The sequence below is a fragment of the Pseudophryne corroboree genome, chromosome 1 (genome assembly GCF_028390025.1).
Source record: "Pseudophryne corroboree isolate aPseCor3 chromosome 1, aPseCor3.hap2, whole genome shotgun sequence".
Classification (NCBI taxonomy): Eukaryota; Metazoa; Chordata; class Amphibia; order Anura; family Myobatrachidae; genus Pseudophryne; species Pseudophryne corroboree.
Window position 1 is genome coordinate 949,961,919 of NC_086444.1, and position 23,935 is coordinate 949,985,853.

Here is a 23,935-nt window from a genome sequence, read left to right on the forward strand (position 1 = left end):
TCTTGTGTCATTCTGGTCCCTGCTCATTCCTGTGTCTTTCTGGTTCCTACTTATTCCGGTTCCAGTCCGGTTTCTGCTCAGCACAGTGTCAGTCTGGTTGCAAGTTACTACTGTGCTGTTCAAAAGTCCAGCATTCCTTTGTGCCTGCCTACCCTAGTGTCCCAGGTGGCTATCCAGTGTTACAGCGCTATCCAAAGGCCTAGTGTTCTCAATGACTGCCTCTTTGAGTGTTCTGGGAGGTTGATCAGTATCATGTTGCTCCTGTTCCTGATTGGATTCCAGCAGCTATCTTCTGTTACTCTTCTAGTCTTCAGTCAAGTTCTTCTTATCTATTCTGTGTGCTCCTAGTATCAGTCCATTACTCCAGTGCATGAGAGGGAACTTTATTAGGCCGTACAGATTTCTGTTATCTACTCCTGACCCCATACCAAACAATAATTTAAGGCCTGGATCACAGATAACCAGAAGTGTGACAAAGTGTATCCTGGAGTATGTTTGCTGGGCCATGATAGTGGTGTACAGCTGGATGCATCTTGAGCTGCCTACAACCGATATGGACATAAATATACTGTTCTCACATGCAGCTTTATAGAGGTTATGTTATTTGACACATACTGTATGTGCCTGCCCTAACTAAATGTTGGATTAAAAATATTTATGTTGCACTTGGAAAGAATAGTACTCGCATAAACAACCAACAGTTTAGCAAACTACACTGTAATAAGAATTATTTTTTTAGAACTAAACAGTATACATAATATTAAAAACATTTCACAACGAGGCCGCTTATATTGCTTTTCCATATCATTTACACGCAGCGTGGCCTCTGATGTGTACATTCTGTACAGTGCAGAGACATGGAGACTAGATATAATCGTAGATATTTTGCTTTTAAATTAAGCAGCATGAAATACAGAATTCCATATAAAAATGATATGCAGGAAGTATGTTTTACTCAGAAGTAGCTTGTAATATAAAGCTATCAGTGTAGAAGTTAAAATCAACATTTTGTTGAACGAGTAATGATGGAAAGCTTTCCTCATGTGGCCAACAAGGTGTCGGGTGAATTACAGTGTAGTATACAGTCCAGCAGTGAATGATTCATGAATAGATATGTGTTGCTGCCTCCATTTTCTATTAAAAAAATATTACTCATATTTTGTAAGATTATTTATATATGTATGAAATAAGTAAATGCTGTTGTTAATGGGGGAATTAGAATGAGTCATGCTCAGATAGAACAAACAAATGTATGCATAACTAAATGTGACCCTAGCGGGACACTCTATATTACTCTACATAAATAAACACACGTTTGCATGACTTCAAGTGATATACTGTACTTAGACTGAAGCCTGATTCCAGACACCAATGATCATAACATTCTGTTAATAAAACTAAAAGCATTTCAGAACCCCAAAGCCACAGTGATATACTATTGGTAATGTCTTGGGGGCAACCTAAGTCTAGTCTTGGGGCAACATCATTGCAGTATTTACTGTATTTCATAAGTAAACCATATTTTCTTATGATTTATTACGTTTTCATGATTAGAATGTATATGTACTGTAAATGCAATCTTTTCTTTTTACTTTTAGTGTATTGTTTTTCATTTTTATATGGATTTGTACAAATGCTGTGATACCCCTTTCACACCGCAGCTTGAACCCGGTAAATTGCCGATTTTTGAGGCTTCCTAAACGGTTCGAGCTGCGATGTGAAAGGGTCACCTTCAATTTACTATTTTCTAAATACCGGTATTTTGAAACGGTAAAAAAGCAGGGTCCTACCCATTTCAAACCCGTTTCATTGTGCAGTGTGAAAGGGTCTGAAACGGTATTTGCTAGAGATGAGCGCCTGACATTTTTCGGGTTTTGTGTTTTGGTTTTGGGTTCGGTTCCGCGGCCGTGTTTTGGGTTCGAACGCGTTTTGGCAAAACCTCACCGAATTTTTTTTGTCGGATTCGGGTGTGTTTTGGATTCGGGTGTTTTTTTCAAAAAACACTAAAAAACAGCTAAAATCATAGAATTTGGGGGTCATTTTGATCCCAAAGTATTATTAACCTCAAAAACCATAATTTACACTCATTTTCAGTCTATTCTGAATACCTCACACCTCACAATATTATTTTTAGTCCTAAAATTTGCACCGAGGTCGCTGTGTGAGTAAGATAAGCGACCCTAGTGGCCGACACAAACACCGGGCCCATCTAGGAGTGGCACTGCAGTGTCACGCAGGATGTCCCTTCCAAAAAACCCTCCCCAAACAGCACATGACGCAAAGAAAAAAAGAGGCGCAATGAGGTAGCTGTGTGAGTAAGATTAGCGACCCTAGTGGCCGACACAAACACCGGGCCCATCTAGGAGTGGCACTGCAGTGTCACGCAGGATGGCCCTTCCAAAAAACCCTCCCCAAACAGCACATGAAGCAAAGAAAAAAAGAGGCGCAATGAGGTAGCTGTGTGAGTAAGATTAGCGACCCTAGTGGCCGACACAAACACCGGGCCCATCTAGGAGTGGCACTGCAGTGTCACGCAGGATGTCCCTTCCAAAAAACCCTCCCCAAACAGCACATGACGCAAAGAAAAAAAGAGGCGCAATGAGGTAGCTGTGTGAGTAAGATTAGCGACCCTAGTGGCCGACACAAACACCGGGCCCATCTAGGAGTGGCACTGCAGTGTCACGCAGGATGGCCCTTCCAAAAAACCCTCCCCAAACAGCACATGACGCAAAGAAAAAAAGAGGCGCAATGAGGTAGCTGTGTAAGTAAGATTAGCGACCCTAGTGGCCGACACAAACACCGGGCCCATCTAGGAGTGGCACTGCAGTGTCACGCAGGATGTCCCTTCCAAAAAACCCTCCCCAAACAGCACATGACGCAAAGAAAAAAAGAGGCGCAATGAGGTAGCTGTGTGAGTAAGATTAGCGACCCTAGTGGCCGACACAAACACCGGGCCCATCTAGGAGTGGCACTGCAGTGTCACGCAGGATGGCCCTTCCAAAAAACCCTCCCCAAACAGCACATGACGCAAAGAAAAAAAGAGGCGCAATGAGGTAGCTGTGTGAGTAAGATTAGCGACCCTAGTGGCCGACACAAACACCGGGCCCATCTAGGAGTGGCACTGCAGTGTCACGCAGGATGTCCCTTCCAAAAAACCCTCCCCAAACAGCACATGACGCAAAGAAAAAAAGAGGCGCAATGAGGTAGCTGTGTGAGTAAGATTAGCGACCCTAGTGGCCGACACAAACACCGGGCCCATCTAGGAGTGGCACTGCAGTGTCACGCAGGATGGCCCTTCCAAAAAACCCTCCCCAAACAGCACATGACGCAAAGAAAAAAAGAGGCGCAATGAGGTAGCTGTGTGAGTAAGATTAGCGACCCTAGTGGCCGACACAAACACCGGGCCCATCTAGGAGTGGCACTGCAGTGTCACGCAGGATGTCCCTTCCAAAAAACCCTCCCCAAACAGCACATGACGCAAAGAAAAAAAGAGGCGCAATGAGGTAGCTGTGTGAGTAAGATTAGCGACCCTAGTGGCCGACACAAACACCGGGCCCATCTAGGAGTGGCACTGCAGTGTCACGCAGGATGTCCCTTCCAAAAAACCCTCCCCAAACAGCACATGACGCAAAGAAAAAAAGAGGCGCAATGAGGTAGCTGACTGTGTGAGTAAGATTAGCGACCCTAGTGGCCGACACAAACACCGGGCCCATCTAGGAGTGGCACTGCAGTGTCACGCAGGATGTCCCTTCCAAAAAACCCTCCCCAATCAGCACATGATGCAAAGAAAAAGAAAAGAAAAAAGAGGCGCAAGATGGAATTGTCCTTGGGCCCTCCCACCCACCCTTATGTTGTATAAACAAAACAGGACATGCACACTTTAACCAACCCATCATTTCAGTGACAGGGTCTGCCACACGACTGTGACTGATATGACGGGTTGGTTTGGACCCCCCCCAAAAAAGAAGCAATTAATCTCTCCTTGCACAAACTGGCTCTACAGAGGCAAGATGTCCACCTCATCTTCACCCTCCGATATATCACCGTGTACATCTCCCTCCTCACAGATTATCAATTCGTCCCCACTGGAATCCACCATCTCAGCTCCCTGTGTACTTTGTGGAGGCAATTGCTGCTGGTCAATGTCTCCGCGGAGGAATTGATTATAATTCATTTTAATGAACATCATCTTCTCCACATTTTCTGGATGTAACCTCGTACGCCGATTGCTGACAAGGTGAGCGGCGGCACTAAACACTCTTTCGGAGTACACACTTGTGGGAGGGCAACTTAGGTAGAATAAAGCCAGTTTGTGCAAGGGCCTCCAAATTGCCTCTTTTTCCTGCCAGTATAAGTACGGACTGTGTGACGTGCCTACTTGGATGCGGTCACTCATATAATCCTCCACCATTCTATCAATGTTGAGAGAATCATATGCAGTGACAGTAGATGACATGTCCGTAATCGTTGTCAGGTCCTTCAGTCCGGACCAGATGTCAGCATCAGCAGTCGCTCCAGACTGCCCTGCATCACCGCCAGCGGGTGGGCTCGGAATTCTGAGCCTTTTCCTCGCACCCCCAGTTGCGGGAGAATGTGAAGGAGGAGATGTTGACAGGTCGCGTTCCGCTTGACTTGACAATTTTGTCACCAGCAGGTCTTTCAACCCCAGCAGACCTGTGTCTGCCGGAAAGAGAGATCCAAGGTAGGCTTTAAATCTAGGATCGAGCACGGTGGCCAAAATGTAGTGCTCTGATTTCAACAGATTGACCACCCGTGAATCCTTGTTAAGCGAATTAAGGGCTGCATCCACAAGTCCCACATGCCTAGCGGAATCGCTCCCTTTTAGCTCCTTCTTCAATGCCTCCAGCTTCTTCTGCAAAAGCCTGATGAGGGGAATGACCTGACTCAGGCTGGCAGTGTCTGAACTGACTTCACGTGTGGCAAGTTCAAAGGGCATCAGAACCTTGCACAACGTTGAAATCATTCTCCACTGCACTTGAGACAGGTGCATTCCACCTCCTATATCGTGCTCAATTGTATAGGCTTGAATGGCCTTTTGCTGCTCCTCCAACCTCTGAAGCATATAGAGGGTTGAATTCCACCTCGTTACCACTTCTTGCTTCAGATGATGGCAGGGCAGGTTCAGTAGTTTTTGGTGGTGCTCCAGTCTTCTGTACGTGGTGCCTGTACGCCGAAAGTGTCCCGCAATTTTTCTGGCCACCGACAGCATCTCTTGCACGCCCCTGTCGTTTTTTAAAAAATTCTGCACCACCAAATTCAAGGTATGTGCAAAACATGGGACGTGCTGGAATTTGCCCATATTTAATGCACACACAATATTGCTGGCGTTGTCCGATGCCACAAATCCACAGGAGAGTCCAATTGGGGTAAGCCATTCCGCGATGATCTTCCTCAGTTGCCGTAAGAGGTTTTCAGCTGTGTGCGTATTCTGGAAAGCGGTGATACAAAGCGTAGCCTGCCTAGGAAAGAGTTGGCGTTTGCGAGATGCTGCTACTGGTGCCGCCGCTGCTGTTCTTGCGGCGGGAGTCCATACATCTACCCAGTGGGCTGTCACAGTCATATAGTCCTGACCCTGCCCTGCTCCACTTGTCCACATGTCCGTGGTTAAGTGGACATTGGGTACAACTGCATTTTTTAGGACACTGGTGAGTCTTTTTCTGACGTCCGTGTACATTCTCGGTATCGCCTGCCTAGAGAAGTGGAACCTAGATGGTATTTGGTAACGGGGGCACACTGCCTCAATAAATTGTCTAGTTCCCTGTGAACTAACGGCGGATACCGGACGCACGTCTAACACCAACATAGTTGTCAAGGCCTCAGTTATCCGCTTTGCAGTAGGATGACTGCTGTGATATTTCATCTTCCTCGCAAAGGACTGTTGAACAGTCAATTGCTTACTGGAAGTAGTACAAGTGGGCTTACGACTTCCCCTCTGGGATGACCATCGACTCCCAGCGGCAACAACAGCAGCGCCAGCAGCAGTAGGCGTTACACGCAAGGATGCATCGGAGGAATCCCAGGCAGGAGAGGACTCGTCAGAATTGCCAGTGACATGGCCTGCAGGACTATTGGCATTCCTGGGGAAGGAGGAAATTGACACTGAGGGAGTTGGTGGGGTGGTTTGCGTGAGCTTGGTTACAAGAGGAAGGGATTTACTGGTCAGTGGACTGCTTCCGCTGTCACCCAAAGTTTTTGAACTTGTCACTGACTTATTATGAATGCGCTGCAGGTGACGTATAAGGGAGGATGTTCCGAGGTGGTTAACGTCCTTACCCCTACTTATTACAGCTTGACAAAGGGAACACACGGCTTGACACCTGTTGTCCGCATTTCTGGTGAAATACCTCCACACCGAAGAGCTGATTTTTTTGGTATTTTCACCTGGCATGTCAACGGCCATATTCCTCCCACGGACAACAGGTGTCTCCCCGGGTGCCTGACTTAAACAAACCACCTCACCATCAGAATCCTCCAGGTCAATTTCCTCCCCAGCGCCAGCAACACCCATATCCTCCTCATCCTGGTGTACTTCAACACTGACATCTTCAATCTGACTATCAGGAACTGGACTGCGGGTGCTCCTTCCAGCACTTGCAGGGGGCGTGCAAATGGTGGAAGGCGCATGCTCTTCACGTCCAGTGTTGGGAAGGTCAGGCATCGCAACCGACACAATTGGACTCTCCTTGTGGATTTGGGATTTCGAAGAATGCACAGTTCTTTGCTGTGCTGCTTTTGCCAGCTTGAGTCTTTTCATTTTTCTAGCGAGAGGCTGAGTGCTTCCATCCTCATGTGAAGCTGAACCACTAGCCATGAACATAGGCCAGGGCCTCAGCCGTTCCTTGCCACTCCGTGTGGTAAATGGCATATTGGCAAGTTTACGCTTCTCCTCCGACAATTTTATTTTAGGTTTTGGAGTCCTTTTTTTTCTGATATTTGGTGTTTTGGATTTGACATGCTCTGTACTATGACATTGGGCATCGGCCTTGGCAGACGACGTTGCTGGCATTTCATCGTCTCGGCCATGACTAGTGGCAGCAGCTTCAGCACGAGGTGGAAGTGGATCTTGATCTTTCCCTAATTTTGGAACCTCAACATTTTTGTTCTCCATATTTTAATAGGCACAACTAAAAGGCACCTCAGGTAAACAATGGAGATGGATACTAGTATACAATTATGGACTGCCTGCCGACTGCAGACACAGAGGTAGCCACAGCCGTGAACTACCGTACTGTACTGTGTCTGCAGCTAATATAGACTGGTTGATAAAGAGAAGATGTCTATGTAACTATGTATGTATAAAGAAGACTGAAAAAAATCCACGGTTAGGTGGTATACAATTATGGACGGACTGCCTGCCGAGTGCAGACACAGAGGTAGCCACAGCCGTGAACTACCGTACTGTACTGTGTCTGCAGCTAATATAGACTGGTTGATAAAGAGAAGATGTCTATGTAACTATGTATGTATAAAGAAGAATGAAAAAAATCCACGGTTAGGTGGTATTACAATTATGGACGGACTGCCTGCCGAGTGCAGAGACACAGAGGTAGCCACAGCCGTGAACTACCGTACTGTGTCTGCTGCGACTGGATGATAAATGATATAAAAAATATATATATATCACTACTGCAGCCGGACAGGTATATATTATATATTATATAATGACGGACCTGCTGGACACTGTCTGTCAGCAGAATGAGTTTTATTTTTATAGAATAAAAAAAAAAAAAACACACAAGTGAAGTCACACGACGAGTGTTTAACTTTTTCAGGCAATCACAATATAAGTATACTACTAACTATACTGGTGGTCAGTGTGGTCAGGTCACTGGTCAGTCACACTGGCAGTGGCACTCCTGCAGCAAAAGTGTGCACTGTTTAATTTTAATATAATATGTACTCCTGGCTCCTGCTATAACCTATAACTGGCACTGCAGTAGTGCTCCCCAGTCTCCCCCACAATTATAAGCTGTGTGAGCAGAGCAGTCAGACAGATATATAATATATATAGATGATGCAGCACACTGGCCTGAGCCTGAGCAGTGCACACAGATATGGTATGTGACTGACTGAGTCACTGTGTGTATCGCTTTTTTCAGGCAGAGAACGGATATATTAAATAAACTGCACTGTGTGTCTGGTGGTCACTCACTATATAATATATTATGTACTCCTGGCTCCTGCTATAACCTATAACTGGCACTGCAGTAGTGCTCCCCAGTCTCCCCCACAATTATAAGCTGTGTGAGCTGAGCAGTCAGACAGATATATATAATATTATATATAGATAATAGATGATGCAGCACACTGGCCTGAGCCTGAGCAGTGCACACAGATATGGTATGTGACTGACTGAGTCACTGTGTGTATCGCTTTTTTCAGGCAGAGAACGGATATATTAAATAAACTGCACTGTGTGTCTGGTGGTCACTCACTATATAATATATTATGTACTCCTGGCTCCTGCTATAACCTATAACTGGCACTGCAGTAGTGCTCCCCAGTCTCCCCCACAATTATAAGCTGTGTGAGCTGAGCAGTCAGACAGATATATATAATATTATATATAGATAATAGATGATGCAGCACACTGGCCTGAGCCTGAGCAGTGCACACAGATATGGTATGTGACTGACTGAGTCACTGTGTGTATCGCTTTTTTCAGGCAGAGAACGGATATATTAAATAAACTGCACTGTGTGTCTGGTGGTCACTCACTATATAATATATTATGTACTCCTGGCTCCTGCTATAACCTATAACTGGCACTGCAGTAGTGCTCCCCAGTCTCCCCCACAATTATAAGCTGTGTGAGCTGAGCAGTCAGACAGATATATATAATATTATATATAGATAATAGATGATGCAGCACACTGGCCTGAGCCTGAGCAGTGCACACAGATATGGTATGTGACTGAGTCACTGTGTGCTGTGTATCGCTTTTTTCAGGCAGAGAACGGATTATAAAGTAAACTGCACTGTCCTCACTAGTAAACTCTCTCCACTCAGTCTCTACACTTCTACAGTAACAGTACTCCTCCTAGTCAGCTCCAGTAAATCTCTCTCAGTCTCTTATAATCTAAATGGAGAGGACGCCAGCCACGTCCTCTCCCTATCAATCTCAATGCACGTGTGAAAATGGCGGCGACGCGCGGCTCCTTATATAGAATCCGAGTCTCGCGATAGAATCCGAGCCTCGCGAGAATCCGACAGCGTCATGATGACGTTCGGGCTCGCTCGGGTTAACCGAGCAAGGCGGGAAGATCCGAGTCGCTCGGACCCGTGAAAAAAAACATGAAGTTCTGGCGGGTTCGGATTCAGAGAAACCGAACCCGCTCATCTCTAGTATTTGCAAGCCCCAGAAGGTGATAGGCTGTCTCCATGTGTGATGTCACCAGGCAGAACCAGGAAACTGGTTGTTAAACACAGGAGACAGCGTTTTCAGTGCAAATACATTATACAATGGCAACTTGGAGTGATGAAGAGGTAAGGGAGCTGCTAAAGATCAGAGGGGATGAGGAAATCTGCAGACAAATACCTGGGACAGTCAAGGATGCCCTCATATATAAAAACATGGTTAAAATGCTTCAAGCTGCTGGGTTCCATCGTACAACTATCCAAATTATTAATAATTAATTAATTAATAATTATTAATAATGTGTGGGCCAGAAAAGTCCATTTATAATGACAACCACTGTTTTCTATGGGTGAAACGGGTTCAGTGTGAAAGTTACCAAAACGGTAATGAAATGGTAATATACTGGTTACAACATGCAATGTGAAAGGGGTTTAACTGCTCAGACCCGTTTTAAGTACCGTTTAAAATACTGTTTCAAAAGCAGGTTTTGCGATGTGAAAGCAGCATTAGTGGAAGATTCCATGTTAATGTTTGTGTGTGTGTTACTTGTAAAAATGTGTTTATTCTACTGTACAGATCAGACGCTATGCAACTGTCTGATCTAATTTCACTGTCACGCACAGTATGTGAAACTTCTTTCTTTCTTTCTTTCTTTCTTTCTTTCTTTCTTTCTTTCTTTCTTTCTTTCTTTCTTTCTTTCTTTCTTTCTTTCTTTCTTTCTTTCTTTCCGGCACACACATTCTTAATTTTCCCAGAGATGTGTGCTGAGCGAGTTATCAGTGATTGCTCATTACACATCTCTCCCCGCGCTCAGCACAGCACGATGTGTGCTGAGCGAAGAAGGGAAGGGGGGGGGGGGGGGGAAAGCACATTTCACCCACTGTGGTAGATGTATTAATCTGGAGAAGGCATAAGGAAGTGATAAAGCAGTGAAAAAGCAGTGTTAAGTGCAAGGTGATGTACCAGCCAATCAGCTCCTAACTGATAATTTACATATGGGAGCTGATTGGCAGGTGAGTGTATCACCTTGCATTTATCACTGGTTTATCACTTCCTTATGCCTTCTCCAGGTTAATACATCTGCCCAGGTGGGTGAAATGAGTGATGTGCTAGATTGTGCCTGCATGCAGGCCAATCTAGCACCAGCGATAGCAACGCGCAGGGACGCACATCGCTATCACTGTGGGGCATACACATGGAAGATCCGTGCTTAAAATCTAAGCAATCTATTCAGATTGCTTAGATTTTAAGAGAACGAATCTCTCTGTGTATACCCCCCTTTAGATTGCTCTGCTATCATTAGATTACATTCAGAGGTTCTAGTCTACTGACATCCCTCGGGGCAGATGTATTAAGCCTGTAGAAGTGATAAAGCAGTGATAAGTGCAAGGTGATAATGCACCAGCCAATCAGCTCCAATATGTAAATTGACAGTTAGGAGCTAACTGGCTGGTGCATTATCACCTTGCACTTATCACTGCTTTATCACTTAACACATCTGCCCCTTAGGGGTCTATTCATGAAGCAGTGAAAACAGTGGAGAGACAGACTTGTGGAGAAGTTGCCCATGGCAACCAATCAGCATCTCCCTTACAATCCTTCAAAGCTGATTGTTTGCCATGGTCAACTTCTACATTGTCCTTATTTTTATTGCTTCTTGAATAGACCCCTTAGTGAGATGTACAAAACCTTCTAAGGAGGACAAATGGAGAAGTTGATCTTTAACAACCAAACAGCTGCTTCTGGAGCTAATATGCATTGTATGAATAAATAACTAAATTTGACTGGATGCTTTGGCCAACTTCTCCACCCATCCTCTTTAGAAGGTTTTAGTGAGGCAAAAATGCACATATGCCTAGCTAGGTAGAAGGTGGTTACTGGTTATGAGTAGAGATGAGCTGGTTCGGTTCGTTGAGATCCGAACCCCCCCGAAACTTCACATATCTTACACGGTTCAGAGGCAGCCGCGGATCTTCCCACCTTGCTCGGTTAACCCGATCGCGACCGAACGTCATCATCCCGCTGTTGTATTCTCGCGAGATTCGTATTGCATATAAAGAGCCGCGCGTCGCCGCCATTTTCACTCGTGCATTGGAGATGATAGCGAGAGGACGTGGCTGCGTTCTCTTAGTTTCTGTGTTCAGTGTGCTGCAAATATCTACGTTCTCTGCCTGAAAACGCTCCATATCTGTGCTGCATTGTAGTATATAGTAGGAGGACAGTGCAAAATTTTGCTGACAACCAGTATATATATAGCAGTACGGTACAGTAGGCCATTGCTCTACCTTTGTGTCATCAAGTATACTATCCATCCATACCTGTGCTGCATTGTAGTTGTGCGCAGTATATAGTAGGAGGACAGTGCAGAATTTTGCTGACCACCAGTATATATATATATATATGCAAGACCTTCGCAACCTTATTTGGTTACAGAAGGTTTTCTGAACTTCTGAATATTCCAGTGAGCACTGTTGGCGCCATAATCTGGAAGTGGAAAGAACATCATTTCACCATAGCACCACTACCAGGTGCTCTCACAAGATTTCTGACAGAGGAGTGAAAATAATTATCAGAAGAGTTATCCAAGAGCCAAGGACCACTTATGGAGACCTTCAGGAAGGCCTGGAATTAGCAGACACTCCTGAGGAAGCCTTTACAGGTGAAACGCGTTGAGGACCTGTTCTGAACACCCCTGATCCAGGCATTCACGGTGGATATACCCCTGACTACTGGAAAAATTTTCGGATTATCCAGATAAGCTTTATGAACTTCTTATTTTTGAAAAAAGTTTTTATGTTTTCTTTTTTTTTAGTATATGAATTAAAAAATCATGTTTTTTAGTCTTTGAATTCAATTTATATACGGCAAATCATGAGATTTGATTAACTCTAGCCGCATGAGGGAAAGCCGCTCCTGAGAAAAAGACCTCACTTAAATGCTGATTGATATTTATTTTCTGGTACGCTGAATACCTATCGCTCTATTTGATCTCTAATACGTTTATAAAGTAATCTCTGCACTATGAGAGGCACCTCTCGCTCTGACTAATTACAGACCAGCTCAATTGCAAATTGATCGTTTGGAGATTATCCCCATTAAGATATCCATTGACGTTCAACCTGGTGACCAATTGCGGTGCAGAATACCAGCCACTATAACTTTGATGTGCCTACTAAAGATCGCAGTTCTGGTACGCAGATTATCTATAGATACGTCATTATAAACATCTAAAATTGGTGTGAAGTTACTGCACTATTAGGCGCTTGTCCCTCCCCCCTTGTTTTTTCCATATATATATATATATATATATATATAGCAGTACGGTACAGTAGTCCATTGCTCTACCTCTGTGTCGCCAAGTATACTATCCATCCATACCTGTGCTGCATTGTAGTTGTGCACAGTATATAGTAGGAGGACAGTGCAGATTTTTGCTGACCACCAGTATATATATATATATATAGCAGTACGGTACAGTAGTCCATTGCTCTACCTCTGTGTCGCCAAGTATACTATACATCCATACCTGTGCTGCATTGTAGTTGTGCGTAGTATATAGTAGGAGGACAGTGCAGAATTTTGCTGATCACCAGTATATATATAGCAGTACGGTACAGTAGTCCATTGCTCTACCTCTGTGTCGTCAAGTATACAATCCATATCTGTGCTGCATTGTAGTTATGCGCAGTATATAGTAGGAGGACAGTGCAGAATTTTGCTGACCACCAGTATATATATAGCAGTACAGTACAGTACAGTAGTCCATTGCTCTACCTCTGTGTCATCAAGTATACAATCCATATCTGTGCTGCATTGTAGTTGTGTGTAGTATATAGTAGGAGGACAGTGCAGAATTTTGCTGACCACCAGTATATATATAACAGTACGGTACAGTAGTCCATTGCTCTACCTCTGTGTCGTCAAGTATACAATCCATATCTGTGCTGCATTGTAGTTGTGCGCAGTATATAGTAGGAGGACAGTGCAGAATTTTGCTGACCACCAGTATATATATAGCAGTACGGTACAGTAGGCCATTGCGCTACCTCTGTGTCATCAAGTATACTATCCATATCTGTGCTGCATTGTAGGTGTGCTCAGTTTATAGTAGGAGGACAGTGCCGAATTTTGCTGACCACCAGTATATATATAGCAGTACAGTACAGTAGGCCATTGCTCTACCTCTGTGTTTTCAAGTGTACTATACATCCATACCTGTGCTGCTTTGAAGTTGTGGGCAGTATATAGTAGGACGACAGTGCATAATTTTGCTGACCACCAGTATATATATAGCAGTACGGTACAGTAGTCCATTGCTCTACCTCTGTGTCGTCAAGTATACAATCCATATCTGTGCTGCATTGTAGTTGTGCGCAGTATATAGTAGGAGGACAAAGCAGAATTTTGCTGACAACCAGTATATATATAACAGTACGGTACAGTAGTCCATTGCTCTACCTCTGTGTCGTCAAAGAATACAATCCATATCTGTGCTGCATTGTAGTTGTGCGCAGTATATAGTAGGAGGACAGTGCAGAATTTTGCTGACCACCAGTATATATATAGCAGTACAGTACAGTAGTCCATTGCTCTACCTCTGTGTCATCAAGTATACAATCCATATCTGTGTGGCATTGTAGTTGTGCGCAGTATATAGTAGGAGGACAGTGCATAATTTTGCTGACCACCAGTATATGTATAGCAGTACGGTACAGTAGGCCATTGCTATTGATATATTACTGGCATATAATTCCACACATTAAAAAATGGAGAACAAAAATATGGAGGGTAAAATAGGGGAAGATCAAGATCCACTTCCACCTCGTGCTGAAGCTGCTGCCACTAGTCATGGCCGAGACGATGAAATGCCATCAACGTCGTCTGCCAAGGTCGATGCCCAATGTCATAGTAGAGAGCATGTAAAATCCAAAAAACAAAAGTTCAGTAAAATGACCCAAAAATCAAAATTAAAAGGGTCTGATGAGAAGCGTAAACTTGCCAATATGCCATTTACAACACGGAGTGGCAAGGAACGGCTGAGACCCTGGCCTATGTTCATGGCTAGTGGTTCAGCTTTACATGAGGATGGAAGCACTCATCCTCCCGCTAGAAAAATGAAAAGACTTCAGCTGGCAAAAGCACAGCAAAGAACTGTACGTTCTTCTAAATCACAAATCCCCAAGGAGAGTCCAAATGTGTCGGTTGCGATGCCTGACCTTCCCAACACTGGACGCAAGTGCACACCCCCTGCAAGTGCTGGAAGGAGCACCCGCAGTCCAGTTCGTGATAGTCAAATTGAAGATGTCACTGTTGAATTACACCAGGATGAGGATATGGGTGTTGCTGGCGCTGAGGAAAAAATTGACAAGGAGGATTCTGATGGTGAGGTGGTTTGTTTAAGTCAGGCACCCAGGGAGACACCTGCTGTCCGTGGGACGAATATGGCCATTGACATGCCTGGTCAAATAACAAAAAAAATCACCTCTTCGGTGTGGAATTATTTTAACAGAAATGCGGACAACAGGTGTCAAGCCGTGTGTTGCCTTTGTCAAGCTGTAATAAGTAGGGGTAAGGACATTAAACACCTAGGAACATCCTCCCTTATAAGTCACCTGGAGCGCATTCATCAGAAGTCATAGACAAGTTCAAAAACTTTGGGGGACAGCGGAAGCAGTCCACTGACAACTAAATCCCTTCCTCTTGTAACCAAACTCCTGCAAACTACACCACCAACTTCCTCAGTGTCAATTTCCTCCTTAGACAGGAACGCCAATAGTCCTGCAGGTCATGACACTGGCAAGTCTGACGAGTCCTCTCCTGCCTGGGATTCCTCCGATGGATCCTTGAGTGTAACGCCTACTGCTGCTGGTGCTGCTTTTGTTGTTGCTGGGAGTTGATCGTCATCCCAGAGGGGAAGTCGGAAGACCACTTGTACTACTTCCAGTAAGCAATTGACTGTCCAACAGTCCTTTGCGAGGAAGATGAAATATCACAGCAGTCATCCTGCTGCGAAGCAGAAAACTCAGGTCTTGGCAGCTGCAGTGGTGTTAAACATGTGTCCGGTATCTACCTTTAAATCACAGGGAATTAGAGAATTGATTGAGGTACTGTGTCCCCGGTACCAAGTACCATCTAGGTTCCATTTCTCTAGGCAGGCGATACCGAGTATGTACACAGACCTCAGAAAAAGAGTCACCAGTGTCCTAAAAAATGCAGTTGTACCCAATGTCCACTTAACCACGGACATGTGGACAAGTGGAGCAGGGCAGACTCAGGACTATATGACTGTGACAGCCCACTGGGTAGATGTATTGCCTCCCGCAGCAAGAACAGTAGCAGCGGCACCAGTAGCAGCATCTCGCAAACGCCAACTCATTCCTATGCAAGCTACGCTTTGTATCACCACTTTCCGTAACAGGCACACAGCTGACAACCTCTTACAGAAACTGAGGAACATCATCGCAGAATGGCTTACCCCAATTGGACTCTCCTGGGGATTTGTGACATCTGACAACACCACCAATATTGTGCATTCATTACATCTGGGAAAATTCCAGCACATCCCATGTTTTGCACATACATTGAATTTGGTGGTGCAGAATTTTTTTTTAAAATGACAGGGGCGTGCAAGAGATGCTGTCGGTGGCCCGAAGAATTGCGGGCCACTTTCGGCATTCAGCCACCGCGTGCCGAAGACTGGAGCACCAGCAAACACTCCTGAACCTGCCCCGCCATCATCTGAAGCAAGAGGTGGTAACGAGGTGGAATTCAACCCTCTATATGCTTCAGAGCATGGAGGAGCAGCAAAAGGCCGTACAAGCCTATACATCTGTCTACGATATAGGCAAAGGAGGGGGAATGCACCTTACTCAAGCGCAGTAGAAAATGATTTTAATGTTGTGCAAAGTTCTGCAACCCGTTGAACTTGAAGTCAGTGAAGTCAGTTCAGACACTGCCAGCCTGAGTCAGGTCATTCCCCTCATCAGGCTTTTGCAGAAGCAGCTGGAGAGATTGAAGGAGGAGCTAAAACGGAGCGATTCCGTTAGGCATGTGAGAATTGTGGATGGAGCCCTTAATTCGCTTAACCAGGATTCACCGGTGGTCAATCTGTTGAAATCAGAGGACTACATTTTGGCCACCGTGCTCGATCCTAGGTTTAAAGCCTACGTTGTATCTCTCTTTCCGGCAGACACAAGTCTGCAGAGGTGCAAAGACCTGCTGGTGAGACACTTGTCAAGTCAAGTGGAACGTGACCCGTCAACAGCTACTCCTTCACATTCTCCCGCAACTGGGGCTGCGAGGAAAAGGCTAAGAATTCTGAGCCCACCCACTGGCAGTGATGCAGGGCAGTCTGGAGCGAGTGCTGACATCTGGTCCGGACTGAAGGATCTGCCAACTATTACTGACATGTCGTCTACTGTCACTGCATATGATTCTGTCACCATTGAAAGAATGGTGGAGGATTATATGAGTGACCGCATCCAAGTATGCACGTCAGACAGTCCGTAGGTATATTGGCATGAAAAAGAGGCAATTTGGAGGCCCTTGCAGAAACTGGCTTTATTTTACCTAAGTTGCCCCCCTCCAGTGTGTACTCCAAAAGAGTGTTTAGTGCAGCCGCTCACCTTGACAGCAATAAGCATACGAGGTTACTACCAGAAAATGTGGAGAAGATGATGTTCATCAAAATTAATTATAATCAATTCCTCCATGGAGACATTCACCAGCAATTGCCTCCAGAAAGCACACAGGGACCTGAGATGGTGGATTCCAGTGGGGACGAATTAATAATCTGTGAGGAGGGGGATGTACACAGTGAAAGGGGTGAGCAATCAGACGATAAGGAGGTGGACATCTTGCCTCTGTAGAGCCAGTTTGTGCAAGGAGAGATTGATTGCTTCTTTTTTGGTGGGGGCCCAAATCAACCAGTCATTTCAGTCACAGTCATGTGGCATACCCTGTCGCTGAAATGATGTGTTTGGTAAAGTGTGCTTGTCCTGTTTATACAACATAAGGGTGGGTGGGAGGGCCCAAGGAAAATTCCATCTTGCACATCTATTTTCTTTAATTTATCTTTGCATCATGTGATGTTTGGGGCCAATTTTTTTTTAAGTGCCATCCTGTCTGACACTGCAGTGCCACTCCTAGATGGGCCAGGTGTTTGTGCCGGTCACTTTGGTCGCTTAGCTTAGTCATCCAGCGACCTCGGTGCACCTCTTTTTTTCTTTGCATCATTTGCTGTTTGGGGACTATTTTTTTAAGTGCCATCCTGTCTGACACTGCAGTGCCACTCCTAGATGGGCCAGGTGTTTGTGTCGGCCACTTGGGTCACTTAGCTTAGTCATCCAGCGACCTTGGTGCACCTCTTTTTTTCTTTGCATCATGTGCTGTTTGGGGACTATTTTTTTAAGTGCCATCCTGTCTGACACTGCAGTGCCACTCCTAGATGGGCCAGGTGTTTGTGCCGCCCACTTTGGTTGCTTAATTTAGTCATCCAGCGACCTCGGTGCAAATCTTAGGACTAAAAATAATATTGTGAGGTGTGAAGTGTTCAGAATAGACTGGAAAAAAGTGGAAATTATGGTTATTGAGGTCAATAATACTATGGGATCAAAATGACCCCCAACTTCTACGATTTAAGCTGTTTTTGAGGGTTTTTTGGGAAAAAAACACCCGAATCCAAAACACACCTGAATCCGACAAAAACATTTCAGGGAGATTTTGCCAAAACGCGTCCGAATCCAAAACACGGACGCGGAACAGAATCCAAAATCAAAACACAAAACCCGAAAAATTTTCAGTGCACATCACTAGTTATGAGTAATCCCTGTGAGACTTCTGTTAAACCTTGATTGTGATATACAGTACATCACACAGTAGAAGGTTACTGACACTACTGAGGCAGACGTATTAAGCCTGGGGAACTGATAAAGCAGTGATACAGTAAGTGCAAGGTGATTACGCACCAGCCAATTAGCGCCTAACCGTAAATTTACATATTGGAGCTGATTGGCTGGTGTGTTATCACCTTGCACTTATCACTGCTTTATCACTTCTCCAGGCTTAATACATCTGCCCTTAAAAGAGAGATGATTATCAATTACCATTTGGATTTTATTTGTTCACTACAGCTTTGAAGGAGTTGCTAAAATATGAATGACACAATTGCTTGTAATATAAAGGAAAGGTTAATTATTTGCACTGTAGTCATTTGTGTGTCACGAAAGAAAACAAAATACAGATTAAGCCGTTGGCACACTGAATAACACGTAAAGTATATGAAAATCACTAAGGGGGATATTTACTAATTAACAGGACTTGGTCTTGATAATAATAATAATTGTTTATCGCTGCTTATCATCGCAATATTAAATTAATGATATAAAAAACATATGCAGGGACAGGGGTTCCGATAGGAGCCTATCCCTGTAAAGTGTAAGAAGTCACGTTGCTACGGCAATCACTTTACCTCCTAGTTCAAGACTCGGACATGTCACTGTGCATGAGCAGTCATCAGACATGTATCCCACTACTGGTCATTTTTTCCCCATAGACAACAATGGATAACTCCAGCTGAATATGGCGCTAACTACCAGGACCAGCTTTCTAATTTTGGGATGTTTCTATGGAGCTGCTTTTGCAATAAAAAATGGGGGATCACAGCAGATATTATACATACATCTAGGGGGCCCTTAGTATTTATGGGGAGCACCCCATTACAGGTGTTTTCGGAGGATATCCCACCAATATTGCTTGGTAAATATTCCTGTAATGGTCAGGTATTAAATATTTTTGCAATGTCAGTTGCTTATTTTGCACCCTCCTATGTGTGAAAGTGCATAGCTTGCCATGTGCTACTGTATGCAGAACTTAGGCTAGTGTGATGGGAAAATGTTGTGGTTTCAGAACTTTCCTAGTCTAGGAACATATGCCCAAATGTTTTAAGCCTTAAAAAGTGATAGCGTGGAGACAGATAAAGAATGATAAATGACCACTCTTTATCCGTCTCCACTTTATCACTTTTTAAGGCTTAATACATTTGGACCATAAAGATGATGTCAGGCCTGGTGCAGTATGGAGTTATAGAGAGGAAATGGATACAGTGCATCTGGAATGTATTCACAGCACTTCACTTTTTCCACATTTTGTTATGTTACAGCCTTATTCCAAAATGGAATAATTAAATTTTTTCCCTCAAAATTCTACACACGGGGCCTAATTCAGACCTGATCGTAGCAGCAAATGTGTTAGCAGATGGGCAATACTTTCCGGATGCACTGTAACGGTGAATGCTCTCGCTATCATACAGCTCCATGATTTGCAATCCCACAGGTTCTTAATTTTTTCCCCCTCCAGATCCTAAAAGAGCTTTTATCTACACGTAGATGCAAAAATGTATTTTGTATCCCCGAAAAATAGATTTAAAATCTCAGTAGTTTGTTATTGTTGTGGATCAAGGCTGCAAAGCCTTTTTCGCCCTTGGAAATCTCCACAATTTTAATTGTGAAGCGTTGGTGCAAATCATGTATTGTCCAATACTTTAATATTCTTTATGCAAGTAAAAAATCGCAAATAATTAATGTCCAGTGGGCGGCACATCCAAGATGTCCATGTTTTATCTAAACTCTGCAATTTAATTATTCCTACCCTTTTCCACATCAAATTCCATCTGCTTCAGCTGATTCCTCTGCCTAACACATGGAGTACTGTATGTATACAGTATTGCCTGATGTGTAGAACCAATCATCTAATTTGTGCTTAACTGAAGGAGTTGAGTGCTTCTATAGTGGGTTCACAGGGGCCCTGAACTGCTGCTACTGAAGAACATTTTTGTGATTTTCCTTCTGGTGAATCCCCTATCCTGTAGCAGTCCCAGTGCTGCTATTCCCAATGTTGATTGGTGATGGTGTCCGTACAACTTTGCAGGTAGCACTCGTCCATTACTTATCCCTCTTACACTGAATTTATGGGTTAAGCCCAGGTCACTGAACACAGGATTAAAGCCGTGCCACAGCAGCTTGAAACTCCTTCGCACCGCAGGCTGGAGCAGAATATTGCCAGTGCTTCTCTTGAGTGGGTGCTTAGAGATAACATAATGTTCAAGCGCCAGTGAGTCAGCTCTCAGTAGGGCTTGAACAGAACCTGGGTCAGATGACCGGGGTAACCAAGTTCCTGTAGCCCAGGTCCTTCCCGGACCAACCCGGGTAGCTGCCGGTTGCATTCCCTGGTCACTGGAACTGGGTTAACCCTTTCACACTGAGCTGAGACCAGGGTTAACCCAGCAATAACCTGGGTTTTTGGGTTGGTGTGGATAAGTCTGAGGTGCCTGGCTCTGGTGACTTCCGCTCTAGCCTGGGGTCAAGCCCACAATAGCATCTGGGACTATTGCAGCTCCTCTAAGGGGACTCCCTGTCAGATGCCTGTCATCTCCGGGTCATCCTCCCTGCTGTTTGTCAGGGCACATCAGCCGGCCTGCAAATGTGTGCCTTTATTGATGGGTCTATTTCAAACTCAATACTTGACCCTCAGGAGTGCTATATAACTCTTGATAAACAGGTACTTGACACCCTCCTTAATATTTATGCCCCAAATCTACCTTATGAGAATTTTTCCAGAATATTTCACAACTTATTCCTTGGGGGGTGATTTGGCCCCATCTACATAACCTCCTCCCACGAACCCATATTTCAAGCTTAAAAACAGCTACCTCCTTGGGTAGACTTGTGAAGATTGCTCAATCTTACTGACAGATCTCATATGTTTCACTCAGAGGTTAATGGACCTTTCTATCATATTAATTATTTATTATTCTCTGAGGAACTCTTCATGGATACCTTAGTGACACAACTACAGTAGGCGACATTTCTGTGCTTAACCATGTCCAAATAACTTAATTTTACCTCAGTGTGCTTACATGCTCATTTTTTACTTTTCTTTTTCTACTTCATCACTATGAACAATTTCAACAATATTTTAAATTTAAGTGGGCAGAATTGTTAGATGACAACCTGGAGCACTAGGACAACCCCATCTTGTTTTATAGACAAGACATTATATCCATCTTATGTGACCTCTTTCACTGTATATAGAGAACTTGTCCACTATTTTCTGGCTTCAGTATAGTCTTTACCACACTTATTCCTATGATAAAAACCTGACTATACCTTCTTCTTATCAATCAATTAACATTGATTTGTATTTGATGGCCAAGGTCATGGTTTATAGACCAGAGACTTTCTATTTTCTTTGCTTATGGACCATCATCTGGGCTTTGTCTGAGGTAGAAATTGGCATTGGTTGTGGCCAATCGCCATTTTGATTCCCTAGCATGATACAGTTGCAATATGAGTGCCACTTTAAATTTTTACCTCCAACTTGCAAGGAAGCAGTGGCTTACAAAACTCACTGCTTTGTAAATAAAGCTTAGTCTTTATGCTACATAAACTCCTGTCTATGTAAGGGTTTGGTCCCAGTTTCACTGCCCTCATTAAATATTACACACTGCCTTGTTAATAATTGTAAAATTGGTGTTAAACATATTATGTCTCATGGTACAGACAGGGTTGTCCCTTATTGCCCTTGCTCTTCAATTTAGCCCTGGCTTCTATGCTCATAGAATACTAGTAACAATTCTGAGGTAGGGTATACAAATTGGTGATGAGATGGTAAAGATATTAGCTTTTGTGGATGATGTCCTTTTGTATTTATCAAATCTGTGGGATATTCTTGGACTTTTGATGGATTGATCTCTGGTTTCCCTGTCAAATTTCTAAAATATTCTCTGCTCTGTAACTTTGGGTGGACTGCCATTGTGTGGGAAGCGATAACATACTTGGGAATACAACTGCCTAAAACCGTAATAATCTCTACAGATACAATATGATGTGATTCTGCATGGCATCACTAGTGACGTTGAGGGGTGGAGAAAATCAAGACTCTCCTACTTAGGGAGAGCAAATTTGGTTAAGATGATTCTAATTTCTAGACCTCTCCCATTTTATTGTCCTAGTAAGACACTCTAGATATAGTATGCAGAAATTCATTTAGAATCGTATCGTTAGAGATCCCAAATTCATCTAATGAAACGCTAATAAAATAAATCCAATGGTGGTATCAGTTTATCTAACATCACAGGCTATAGCCATGTCACTAATCTCCAATATTTTAGGATTGGCTCCATAATGACAATATCTATACAAATGCAATACTAGAGAATTAATTATTCGAAGGGACTAATTTGACATTTTTCCTCCAACTAAATGACTGTCAATTTGAAGTAAATCCACATTAGAAGCAGAGTGTCAGAATCCGTTTGGATTTTCCTCTGTAGGAACATATTCACAGGGACTGATCTTCTCGGCACAATAGCAGGTTTATTTATACAGGGTAAAGCAGTGTACAACTGTAAACAATAACTATAAACCAGGAATGATTGAAGAACACAAAATGAAAGGGAGAACTGGAATTGCACTTGCAATGCTGGGAGTCTGGGAAGTACTTTGCAGCACTGGATACTTGGGAACACACTTGTGATACTGGGATTGGAAACTCACTTGTGATGCTGGGAACTGAGGGGACACAGGATGCCAGGAGACTGTGGGGACACGGGATGCCAGGAGACTGTGAGTACACGGGATGCCAGGAGACTGTGAGTACACGGACACACTGAAGACTGTGATTACATGAAAACGGTGTAGACTGTGGAAACACTTGAGACACTGTGGACTGTGAAGGCACTTGTAATAGGATTGTTCTGTAGCAGATTTAGCACCATAGCAGGATGCACTAGAGCAGAGAATGCAGGGTTGCAGGATTGCACTGTAGAAGGTTAGCACCATAGCAGGATGCACTTGAGCAGAGAATGCAGGGTTGCAGGATTGCACTGGAGAAGGTTAGCACCGTAGCAGGATGCACTTGAGCAGAGAATGCAGGGTTGCAGGATTGCACTGTAGAGGGTTAGCACCGTAGCAGGATGCACTTGAGCAGAGAATGTGGGACTGCACTGTAGAAGGTTAGCACCGTAGCAGGATGCACTTGAGCAGAGAATGCAGGGTTGCAGGATTGCACTGTAGAAGGTTAGCACCGTAGCAGGATGCACTTGAGCATAGAATGCAGGGTTGCAGGATTGCACTGTAGAAGGTTAGCTACACAGGATAGCTGTTGGAGCCTGGCAGTACTATGGATGATGGTAGTAGAGACCAGCATAACCAGGAACTGAGACAACCTTGACACGATGAACTGGCCACTGGGAGCCTGTGTGGCTGGCCTATATAGTGAGTTCAGGTGCTTCTCACAGCTGTGGTAACAGCTAACTACCAAGCTGCAGATACAGAGCAGAGTGCTGAGCACTCGAGCAGAGAGCGCCACCCCAGGCATGGAGGAGAAACTGCATGGATCGTGACACAGAGAAAAGATAACTGGAACCTTCGGGAACATACAGAATCATGGAAATACCGCCCCAGGTAAATACAAACATTTAATCTTTGATAATAATATATTTAACTCTATCAAAAGATCAGAGTCGTAACTAGACTTTTTGGTGCCCTGTGCCAAAGA